At 44.0% G+C, this 12701-nt stretch overlaps 1 non-coding gene across 1 annotated transcript; it reads right to left on the bottom strand.

Annotated features, from left to right (window-relative positions):
- Positions 1–8061: 8061 nt before the first annotated feature.
- Positions 8062–8225, bottom strand: LOC118153414 (U1 spliceosomal RNA). Its single transcript, XR_004742644.1, has one exon. It is a non-coding gene; the product is annotated as a U1 spliceosomal RNA (small nuclear RNA).
- Between the last annotated feature and the right edge of the window lie 4476 nt (positions 8226–12701).

The following is a 12701-nucleotide window of genomic DNA, read 5'->3' on the forward strand; positions in this document are numbered from 1 at the left end:
CTTAATCTCTTGACCACAGGTGATCCACCTGGCTCAGCCTCCCAAAGTGCTGGGATTACAGATGTGGGCCACCGCACCCTGTCATAATTTTCTAATAAAAAAAAAAAACTCCCTATGGGACTATTGGGTAAGTTTCAGAGCAAGTCAAGTGGATGCCAGTTGGCATGCGTGGGCTCTGGCATCGACTATAAATTTATGTCCACTATTCTGTTTCTAAAACACACATAAACCTTTGTAATTTTTTTTTAAGAGACTGGGTTTCACCATGTTGTTCAGGCTGTTCTCCAGCTCCTGACCTCATGATCTGCCTGCCTCAGTCTCCCAAAATGCTGGGATTATAGGCTTGAGCCACCACACCCGGCTCTTTGCATATTTTTAAAAACATATCTAGAGGCCTGAGGAAGTGGCTCATGCCTGTAATCCCAGCACTTTGGGAGGCAGAAGCGGGTGGATCATGAGGTCAGGATTTTAAGACCAGCCTGGTGAAACCCCGTCTCTATTAAAACATGCAAAAATTAGCCTGGTGTGGTGACATGTGTCTGTAGTCCCAGCTACTTGGGAGGCAGAGGCAGAAGAATCACTTCAACGTGGGAGGCAGTGGCTGCACTGAATTGAGAACACATCACTGCACTCCAGCCAGGCGACAGAGCAAGACTCTCTCAAATAAAATAAAATAATAAAATAAAGGCCGGACTCGGTGACTCACGCCTATCTATAATCCCAGCACTTTGTGAGGCTGAGGTGGGTGGATCACGAGGTCAAGAGATCGAGATCATCCAGGTCGACAAGGTGAAACCCCTTCTCTACTAATAATACAAAAATTAGCTGGGCATGGTGACACGCACCTGTAGTCCCAGCTACTCAGGAGGCTGAGGCAGGAGAATTGCTTGAACCCAGGAGGCGGAGGCTGCATTGAGCCGAGATCACACCATTGCACTCCAGCCTGAATAACGAGAAAAACTTCATCTCAAAAATAAATAAATAAAGAAAGAAAGAAAGAAAAGAAAAGAAAACAAAAGACTAATATTTTTTAAAGAAACACCATATTTTCCAGCCATATATGAAAATAATTCTAACTCCTTGGTCATTAATAAGTAACATTTCATTCTTTCGTTTTTTTTTTTTTCTTATAACATTTCTTTTCTTTCTTTTTTTTTTTTTTTTGAGACGGAGTTTTGCTCTTGTTACCTAGGCTGGAGTGTAATGGCGCGATCTCAGCTCACCACAGCCTCCGCCTCCTGGGTTCAGGCAATTCTCCTGCCTCAACCTCCTGAGTAACTGGGATTACAGGCAAGCGCCACTGTGCCCAGCTAACTTTTTGTATTTTTAGTAGAGATGGGGTTTCACCATGTTGACCAGGATGGTCTCGATCTCTTGACCTCGTGATCCACCAGCCTCAGCCTCCCAAAGTGTTGGGATTACCGCGCCCAGCTTCTTATAACATTTCATTCTAAAAATGTTTCTCTTGGCTGGGCATGGGGACTCATGCCTGCACTCTGAACATTTTGGCAGGCTAAGGGAGGAGGATCCCTTGAGGCCAGGAGTTCAAGACCAGCCTCGGAAACATAGTGAGATCTTGTCTCTAAGAAAAAAAAATTTTTTTTGAGACAAAGCCTCGGTCTGTCACCAAGGCTGGAATGCTGTAGTGAGATCTTGGTTCACTGCAACCTCCACCTCCCAGGTTCAAGTGATTCTCCTGCCTCAGCCTCCAGAGTAGCTGGGACTATAGGTGCCTGACACCAAGCCTGTCTCATTTTTTTTTCCTTTGATAAAGATGCGGTTTCACCATATTGGCCAGGCTGGTCTCAAACTCCTGATCTTGTGATCCGCCAGCCTTGTCCTCCCAAAGTACTGGGATTACAGTGCTTATACACCATGCCCTACCAGAAAAAATATGTAAAAGTAGCCAGGTGTAGTACCATGTGCCTGTAATCCCACCCACTCCAGAAGCCAATGGGGGGAGGACCACTTGAGCCCTGGAAGTCAAGGCTGCAGTGAGCCATGATAGCACCCCTGCACTCCAAAGAGAGAATCTGTCTGAAAAAAATAAAACAGGCCAGGTGCAGTGGCTCATGTCTGTAAACCTGGCACTTTGGGAGGCCAAGGTGGGCAAATCATGAGATCAGGAGCTCAAGACCATCCTGGCCAACATGGTGAAACCTTGTCTCTACTAAAAATATAAAAAGTAGCTGGCTGTGGTGGTGGGTACCTGTAATTCCACCTACTTGGGAGGCTGAGACAGGAGAATTGCTTCAACCTGGGAGGCAGAGGTTGCAGTGAGCTGAGATCACACCACTGCACTCCAGCCTGGGGTACAGAGCAAGATTCTATCTCAAAACAAACAAGACTGCATCTCAAAACAAACAAAATATGCTTCACTCTTCAGCTATAGTGTATTACTGAGTATTTTTAAACGTCTAGCAAGATACTAGGAGTAGCTCCCTCTGAAGTGAGACTTTCACCTCTTTGTTTCTTGTTCCCAATATGTTTATTTTACATGGTGGAGAATTGCAGATGGTTAGTTTTTGTTTGTTGGTTTTTTGAAACAGGGTTTCGCTCTGTTGCCCAGGCAGTGCTGCAATCAGGACTCACTGCAGCCTTCACCTCCCAGCTCAAGTGTCCTGCCTCACCTCCCAAGTAGCTGGGACTACAGGTATATGCCACCACACCTGGATAATTTTTATGTTTTTATTTTTTGTGAAGTTTCACCATGTTGCCCAGACTGGTTTCGAACTTCTGAGCTTAAGCCCTCCTCCCTCTGGGCCTCCCAAGGTGCTGATATTATAGGCATGAGACATCACACAGCCTGACAGTTACCGGCAAATTGAGGTAATGTGGGAAATAAGAAAAAACAATCAACATTTAAACATTTCATTTTAAATTCAACACTCTTTTGGTGACTTTTTCCACATATATCTTTTTTTTTTTTTTTTTTTTTTTTTTTGAGACGAAGTCTTGCTCTGTAACCTGGGCTGGAGTGCAGTGGCACGATGTTGGCTCACTGCAACTTCTGTCTCTCTGGTTCAAGTGATTCTCCTGCCTCAGCCTCCTGAGTATCTGGGATTCCAGGTGCATGTCACCACACCAGGTTAATTTTTATATATTTTTGGTAGAAAAGGGGCTTAAGGTGTTGGTCAGGCTGGTCTCAAACTCCTGACCTCACCATCCACCCACTTAGGCCTCTCAAAGTGTTGGGATTACAGGCATGAACCATTGTGCCCAGCCTAGTTTTTTGTTTTGTTTTTGACATGAAGTCTTGCTCTTGTTGCCCAGGCTGGAGAGCAATGGCACAATCTCAGCTCACTGCAACCTCCGAATCCTGGGCTCAAGCGATTTTCCTGCCTCAGCCTCCTGAGTATCTGAGATTACAGGTGCCTGCCACCATGCCTGGCTAATTTTTGTATTTTTAGTAGAGATAGCGCTCAACCGCGATGACCAAGCTGGTCTCAAACTCCTAACCTCAGGCCATCTGTCCACCTCAGCCTTCCAAAGTGCTGGGGTTACAGGCATAAGCCACCATACCCAGCCTCACATATATGTTTTTAAAAGCTCTTAACTGTATAACTCCATCAAGACAGTTGCAGGTGGGCAAAAACTAAAACTAAATAAATAAAACTCTTAATTCTTGGTATTATTTATTTATTGGCTTATTTCTTGGAGACAGGGCCTCACTCTGTCACCTAGGGTGGAGTGCAGTGGCCCAATCTCTGCTCACTGCAATCTCGCCTTCCTGGGTTCCAGTGATGATCCTGCCTCAGCCTCCAGAGTAACTGGGATTACTGGCCCATAGCACCACGCTCAGCTAATTTTTGTATTTTTTTTTTTTTTTTTTTAGTACAGACCAGGTTTCACCATGTTAGCCAGGCTAGTCTGGACCTCCTGACCTCAAGTGTTAGGCCCACCTCAGCCTCCCAAAGTGCTGGGGTTACAGGCATAAGCCACCACCCCAGGCCCATTCCTGCTATTATATACATTGTATTTTTTTCTTGTCAGACAATTAGGAAATTTACATTTGCAATTGATATGTAGCTTGGTTTGCAGTATAGCTTTATGCTGCTCTTTATCAGGGAGTAGATTTCTCAAGTGTTGCTCAGAGACAATTGGCAACCCTGGCTTAGAGTGCCTATGGGGTTGGTGCCAGATGGGCTGGGAGTAGGCATTGTCTGAATTAGATATTGGAGCTGATGACCCTTCATCCTCAGGCACCTTCTATTCAAATTACCCTAGTTAGTCGGAAAGGGACAACTGCTATGGAATCTGCATCTTTTCGTACAGCCCAGGGCCCTGAAAAGAGTCATTGTTTAGTGAATGTTTACTGTCTGGCTGAGATTCCTGCAAAACCTAACTCTGCTACAATGTTCTCAGGTGGATGCAGATGATGACTTTAAAGTTCCTGAAGAGTTCACAAACTATTCACTTGTGCTACAGATAATTTTAAGAATTCAGAGCTGGTCAGGGTGGCTCACACCTGCAATTCTAGCATTTGGGGAGATACAAGCAGGAAGACCATTTGAGTCCAGGAGTTTGAGACCAGCCTGGGCAACACAGGGAGACACCATCTGTACACACAAAAAAATTAGCCAGGTGTGGTGATATTATCTGTAGTCCCAGCTACTCAGGAAGCTAAGGTGCGAGGATCACTTGAACCTGGAAGGTGGAGGTTACAGTGAGCCGTGACTGTGCCACTGCACTCCGTCTGGGCAAAAGAGGAAGATCCTATTTCAAAAACAAATAAACCATTGTATCTGTGTGTTGCTGTCCAATTCCAATGTTTGAATTCAGGACTCTTTTCATCAAATCTTGTATTTACACCATCCAAAAAGAATTTATTTGATGGAATGAAACTACTGTGAATTCCCCGTGGTTCTAGGATACAGCACCTTTTAACACATGTGTTTGTCCTGTGCACCCTGGTCTCTGTTCAATAACAACTCATCACTTAAGCTCTAGGATCTGAGAAAAGGAGATAGTGTGAGCAGCTCTGATAGAGGATGAGCAAAAAGAAGTCAGAAATCTGAACAGGATTAATCCAGGCTCTGACCTTTCCAGAGCCTTCCCCCAGCTCTCCCCTGCTCCCCTCGTCCTGTGGTGTCTCCTGCTGCCCCCCATCCCTGGGTGACAGGGGTGCTGTGCAGAGGAAATTCAGTCATTCCCAAGTTTATTCTGTTTCACTGCAGTCCATTTTCCACAGAAACGGAGTTTCTGTCTCACTGAGTGACTTCCATGTGCTCATGTAGCATCAATGGCCTTTTCTGTCACAATCATTTTTTGGTTATGCATTTAGTAGCATTCCCACAAGAAGAGTTGGAAAGATTCCTCTGATTATGAAAATTATCTGGCTGGGAGCTCTGGCTCACTCATGTAATCCCAGCACTTCGGGAGGCAGAGGCAGGCAAACCATGAAGTCAGGAGATTGAGACAATCCTCACCAATATGGTGAAACCCAGTAGCAACTAAAATACAAAATAAAAATTAGCTGGGCATGGTGGCACTCTCCCATAGTCCCAGCTACTCAGGAGGTTAAGGCAGGGAAATTGCTTGCACATGGGAGGTTGCAGTGAGTGGAGATGGTGGCACGGGACTCCAGCCTCATGATAGAGCAAGACTGTCTCAAAAATAAACAAACAAACAAATAAATAAATAAATATCTTAGGCCAGATGTGGTGGCTCACGCCTGTAATCCCAACGTTTTGGGAGGCCTAGGCAGGTGGATCATTTGAAGCTAGGAGTTCAAGACAAGTCTGGCCGACATGATGAAACCTCTTTTCTACTAAAAATACAAAAATTAGCCAGGTGTGGTGACACACATTTGTAATTCCAGCTCCTTGGGAGATTGAATTACAGGAACCTGGGTGGCAGAGGTTGCAGTGAGCTGAGATGGCCCCCACTGCACTCCAGCCTTGGTGAGTGAATGAGATTCTGTTTCAGGAAAAACAAAAACAAAAATAAGAAGAAATAAAAGTAATCTTAGTTTTAGAAGATTTGGAAAATTCAAGGAAAGCAGATGGAAGAAAATAAAGTTTTCTGTTAGTTCATGTCTGAGAGGAATTGTTGTGATTTTGTAGTAGACTCCTGTTGGATTTCTATTTAGTCATATGTAACAAGGCATACTTTACTAAGATGTGAATGTACTGTACATTTTGTTCTAATCTTCCTTTTCACCTTAATGTATTAACAGTATTTTAGCATATCATTCATTTTTTTCTACCATGTTTTGTTATTTTATTCTTATTCTTATTTTTTGAGACAGGATCTTACTCTGTCACCCAGGCTGGAGTGCAATGGCATAATCATAGCTAACTGCAGCCTCCAGCTTCTGGACTCAAATCATCCTCCCACTTCAGCCTCCCAAGCAGATGGGACCACAGGTCCATAATGCCATGATCAGCTAATTTATTTAAAATTGTTTTATAGAGGGAGGAGCTCCCTATGTCACCTAGGCAGGTCTCAAACTCTTGGGTTCACACAATTCTTCCACTGTGGCCTCCCAAATTGCTGGGGTTACAGATGTGAGTCACTGTGTCTGGCCTTGTACCATGTTTTTAGAAGCTGTATATATTTATTTTATAAGTTAGGGAATTGTAGATGTTTAGTTATTGAAGAAGTGAGTTAATGCGGAAAATAATAAAATGTGGTCTATTTCTAAACACTTTATTTTAAATTTAAACATCAGTGTGTGTGTGTGTGTGTGTGTGTGTGTGTGTGTGTGTGTGTGTGTATATAATTATTTTTTTTGAGATGGAGTTTCACTCTGTCACCCAGGCTAGAGTGCAGTGGTGCAATCTCAGCTCATTGCAACCTTCACCTCACAGGTTCAAGTGATTCTCCTCCCTCAGCCTTCTGAGTAGTGGGACTACAGGTGCCTGCCACCATGCCCAGCTAATTTTTCAGTTTTAGTAGAGATGGAGTTTCACCATATTGGCCAGGCTGGTCTCAAACTCTTGACCTAGTGATCTGCCCACCTCAGCCTCCCAGAGTGCTGGGATTACAGGAGTGAGCTACTGTGCCTGGCCCTAAACAACAGCATATTCACTTTGCAATTTTTTTTTTCTTTTTGAGATAGAGTCTTAGTGTGTCATTCAGGCTGGAGTGCATGAAGTGCAGTGGCGGAGTATCGGGTGAATGCATCATCAACCTCGTGGGCTGGAATGATCCTCCTATCTTAAGTTTCCCTACTAGATGAGACTACAGATGTGAGCCACATTACCCTGTCTCACTTTGGAATTTTTGGCTACTGGTGTGAAGCCCATTTTTGGAGAGAGAGTCCACTTATTCCAATGTTTGTCTGAACCATCCCTGTAATATCCAGTTTTGATTTCTATAGAATGGATGAATAAAGACAGAACAAAAAACCCTTTTTTTTTGATATGGAGTTTTGCTGTTGTTGCCCAGGCTGGAGTGCAATGGTGAGAGGTCTCCACTCACTGCACAACCTCTACCTCCTGGGTTCAAGGTATTTTCCTGCATCAGCCTCCTGATTAACTGGGATAACAGATGAACACCACCATGTCTGGCTAATTTTTGTGTTTTTAGTAGAAATGCAGTTTCACACTGTTGGCCATGCTGGTCTCAGACTCTTGACCTTAGGTTATCTGCCTCCCTTGGCTTTCCAATGTACTGAGATTAGTGGTGCGAGCCACAGCACCTGGCTCAGAATGTAAAAGAACTTTAAAGACACTTAATACAACCTCCTAGATCAGGTGTAAATGTTTCCAGGCTAGGCCAGGTGTGGTGGCTCATATCTGTAATCCCAACACTTTGAGAGGCTGACAGGAGGATCACTTGAGGTGAGGAGTTGGACACCAGCCTGATCAACAAAGCAAGATCACCATCTTTATTTTTAAAGAAAGAATAATTTCCAGCCCTTTTTTTTTTTTTTTTTTGATATAGAGTCTTGCTCTGTCTCCCAGGCTGGAGTGCAGTGGCGTGATCTCAGCTCACTGCAACTTCTGCCTCTAGGTTCAAGCAAGTCTCCTCACTCAGCCTCCCAAGTAATTGGAATTACAGGCATGTATTACCACACCTGGCCAATTTATTTATTTATTTATTTTTAATTTTTAGCAGGGGAAAGCACAAATGCAGCCCCCCTCTACCACAAATTTTGCAGTCCAGTTTCCCACATTTGGAGAAATCACAGGGGCCAGCACATCCACAGTGCAATGGATGACCCTCAACCTGGAAAAACCACCTTCATGATCATGGTATCTCCCCTACCAGGTAATTTTTGTGTTTTTACTAGAGATGGGGTTTCACCATGTTGCCCAGGCTGGTCTCAAATTCCTGACATCAGCTTAACCACCCACCTGGGCTTCCCAAAGTGCTGGGATTACAGGCACAAGCCACCTGACCCACTCTCACATATATCTGTTTTTCAAAGCTCTTCACTCTTGGTATTATTTATTAATTTATTTATTGGAGATAGGGTGTCACTCTGTGGCCAGGCTGGAATGCTGTGGCACAATCACAGCCTACTGCAAACTCCACTTTCTGGGTTCAAGTGACTTTAGGGCCTCAGCCTCCTGAGTAACTGGAATTACAAGGCGCACTTGGCTAATTTTTGTAGTTTTTTTTTTTTGGAGATGGAGTTTCGCTGGTTACCCAGGCTGGAGTGCAATGGCGCGATCTCGGCTCACCGCAACCTCCGCCTCCTGGGTTCAGGCAATTCTCCTGCCTCAGCCTCCTGAGCAGCTGGGATCACAGGCATGTGCCACCGTGCCCAGCTAATTTTTTGTATTTTTAATAGAGACGGGGTTTCACCACGTTGACCAGAATGGTCTCGATCTCTTGACCTCATGATCCACACGTCTCGGCCTCCCAAAGTGCTGCGATTACAGGCTTGAGCCACCGCGCCCGGCCTTTTGTAGTTTTTTTTAAGTAAAGACCATATTTCACCATGTTAGCCAGGCTGACCTCAACCTCCTGATCTCAAGTGATCCACCCATCTTGGCCTCCCAAAGTCCTGGGGCTACAGGCATCAGTCACCCTGCCCAACCCCTTCCTACTATTATTTAAATTGTATTTTTTGTTGTCAAACAATTGACATTTGGAATTGATATTTAGCTTTACTTTTAGTGTAGCTTTCTGCTGTTCTTTACCAGGGATTATTTTTCTGAAGTTTTTCTCAGAGAGAATTGGCAATAATAGCTTACAGTTCCAATGGGGTTGGTGCCAGATGGCCTGGGGATGGGTATTGTCTGAATCAGATACTGGAATTGATGACCCCTCACCCCCAGGCACCTTCTTTTCAAATGATGATAGTTAATGGGATATTGACAACTACTAAGGAATCTATATCTTTGTATACAGCATGGGGCCCTGAAAAGAGTCATTGTTTAGTGAATATTTACTGGCTGGCTGAGATTCCTACAAAAGCCTAACTCTGTTACAATGTTCTCAGGTGCATGCTGATTATGACTTTAAAGGTCGTGTACAGTTCACAAACTCTATTCACATGTGCTACAGATAGTTTTAAGAATTCACAGCTAGGCTTAGTGGCTCACACCTGCAATTCCAGCATTTCGGGAGACCCAAGCAGGAATATGTTTGAGTCCTGGAGCTCCAGACCAGCCTGGGCAACATAGGGAGACTTCATCTTCACACACACACACAAAAATTAGCCAGGTGTGGTGACAGCGCTTATAGTCCCAGCTACTCACGAAGCTAAGGTGGGAGGATCACTTCAACCTGGGAGGTCAACGTTGCAGTGAGTTCCGATTATGTCACTGCACTCCAGTCTGGGCAACAGAGGGACAACCTATGGCAAAAAGTAAATAAAATGTTGTATCTCTGTCTTCCTATCAAAATGTAAACTTAGGGCTCTTTCCATCAAATCCTGTATTTACACCATCCAAAAAGAATTTATGTGATAGAATGAAACCACTGTGAGTCCCCTGTGGTTCTATGATACAGCACCTTTTAACACAGGTGCTTGTCCTGTGCACCCTGGTTTCTGGTTCAATAACAACTCATCACTTAAGCCCGAGGGTCTGAGGAAAGGACAGTGTGAGCAGCTCTGATAAAGGATAAGCAGAAAAAAGTCAGAAATCTGAACAGGATCAACCCAGGCTCTGACTTTCCAGAGCTTTCCCCAGCTCTACCCTGCCCCCTCCTCCCTGGGGTGCCTCCTGTTGTCCCCCCACTCTCAGGTGACGGGGGTGCTGTGCAATCCCCTGTGGCTTTTCCTGCAGAGGAAATTCAGTCATTCCCAGGTTTATTCTGGGTCACTGCAGTCCTTTCTCCACAGAAACTGAGTTTCTGTCTCACTGAGCGACCTCCAAGTGCTCATGTAGCACCAGAGGCCTTTTCTGTCACAATAATGTTTTTGATTATCAATTTAGTAGCATTTCCACATGAAAAGTTGAAAAGACTAACAGAAACTTAAGTAATATTGCTTCTGATTATAAAAGTAATCTTAGGCCAGACGCAGTGGCTCACGCCTGTAATTCTAACACTTTGGGGAGCTGAGGCCGCAAATTACTTGAGACCAGAAGTTCAAGACCAGCCTGGCCAACATGGTGAAGCTTCATCTCTACTAAAATTACAGAAATTAGCCATGGGTAGTGGCGCATGCCTGTAATCCCAGCAGGAGAATCACTTGAATCTGGGAGGAAGTGATTGCGGTGAGCTGAGATCTCACCACTCCACTCCAGCCTGGGTGACAGTGAGTGAGACTTTTTTTTTTTTTAAAAGGAAGAAATAAAAGTAATCTTGGTTTTAGAAGATTTGGAAAATCCAAAGAAAGCAGAAGGAAGAAAATAAAATTATCTGTTAGTTCATGTCTGGGAGGAATTGTTGGGATTTTGTAGTAGACTCCTCTTGGATTTCTATTTAAGTCATATGTATCAAAGGCATACTTTACTAAGATGTGAATGTACTGCAAATTTTATTCTAACCTGCCTTTTCAGTTAATTGCATTATCAGTATTTTAGCATATCAGTCATTTTTTTCTACTGTGCTTTATTTTTTATTCATCTTTTTAAATTTTTTTATCTTTAATTTTATTTATTTACTTAATTATTATACTTTAAGTTCAGGGGTACATTTGAGATGGAGTCTTGCTCTGTTGCCCATGCTGCAAGGCACTGGGCACAATCTAGGCTCACAGCAACCTCTGTCTCTCAGGTTCAAGCCATTCTTCTGCCTCAGCCTCCGGAGTAGCTGGACTGCAGGCACCCACCGTTACGCCCAGCTAATTGTTATGTTTTTAATAGAGATGTGGTTTCACCATGTTAGCCAAGCTGGTCTTGAACTCCTGACCTCAGGTGATTTGCTTGCCTTGGCCTCCCAGAGTGCTGGGATTATAGCTGTGAGTCACTGTGCCCAGCCTCATAACTCACTGCAGCCTCAAGTTCCTGGGTTCAAATGATTCTCCCACTTCAGCCTCCCAATTAGCTGGGACCACAGGTGCATGCTGCCATAATCAGCTAATTTTCTATCTTTTTTTTTTTTTTTTTTTGAGACAGAGTTTCACTCTTGTTACCCAGGCTGGAGTGCAATGGCGCCATCTCGGCTCACCGCAACCACCGCCTCCTGGGTTCAAGCAATTCTCCTGCCTCAGCCTCCTGAGTAGCTGGGACTACAGGTGCACGCCACCATGCCCAGCTATTTTTGTATTTTTAGTAGAGACGGGCTTTCACCTTGTTGACCAGGATGGTCTCGATCTCTTGACCTAGTGATCCACCCTCCTCGGCCTCCCAAAGTGCTGGGATTATAGATGTGAGCCACTGCGCCCAGCCGATCAGCTAATTTTCTTAAAATTGTTTTGTAGAGACAGGATCTTCCTATGTTGCCTAGGCTGGTCTCGAATTCTTGGGTTCATGTAATCCTGCCACCATGGCCTCCCAAAGTGTTGGAATTACAGGTGTGAGCCAACATCCTGGCCTTGCACTATGTTTTTAGAAGCTGTATATATTTATTTTATATGCTAGGGAACAGTAGATGTTTAGTTATTGAAGAAGTGTGTTAATGAGGAAAATAATAAAATATATGTATAAACACTTTATTTTAAATTTAAACAACAGTGTATTTATTCACTTTTTGATCTTTTGTTTATTTTTTTGAGATAGAGTCTCACTCTGTCACTCAGGCTGGAGTGCATGAAGTGCAGTGGTGCAGTTTCGCGTGAATGCATCCTCAATCTCCTGGGCTGAAATAATCCCCCCATCTTAGCCTCCTTCCTAGATGGGACTACAAGTACATTTTTTTTTTTTTTTTGGTATATTTTATAGAGACGAGGTTTTGCCATGTTGCCCTGGCTGGTCTCGAATTCCTGGACTCAAGTGATCCACCCTCCTCAGCCTCCAAAAGTGCCAGAATAATAGGTGTGAGCCACCTCACCCTGTCTCACTTTGCAATCTTTTGGCTACAGGCATAAAGCCTATTCTTGGAGAGAGGGTCCACTTATTCCATTTTCTTGTCTAAACCATTCCTGTAATATTCAGTTTTGATTTCTATGGAATGGATGAATAAAGGCAGAATGTAAAAGACATTTTTTTTTTGAGATGCAGTTTTGCTCTTGTTGCCCAGGCTGGAGTGCAATGGAGAGAGATCTAGACTCATTGCACAACCTCTACCTTCTGGGTTCAAGTGATTCTCCAGCCTCAGCCTCCTGAGTAGCTGGGATTACAAACACACACCACCATGCCTGGCTAATTTTTGTGTTTTTAGTAGAGACAAGGGTTTTATAATATTGGTTAGACTGG

The sequence above is a fragment of the Callithrix jacchus genome, chromosome 4, assembly GCF_049354715.1.
Source record: "Callithrix jacchus isolate 240 chromosome 4, calJac240_pri, whole genome shotgun sequence".
NCBI classification, from domain to species: Eukaryota; Metazoa; Chordata; class Mammalia; order Primates; family Cebidae; genus Callithrix; species Callithrix jacchus.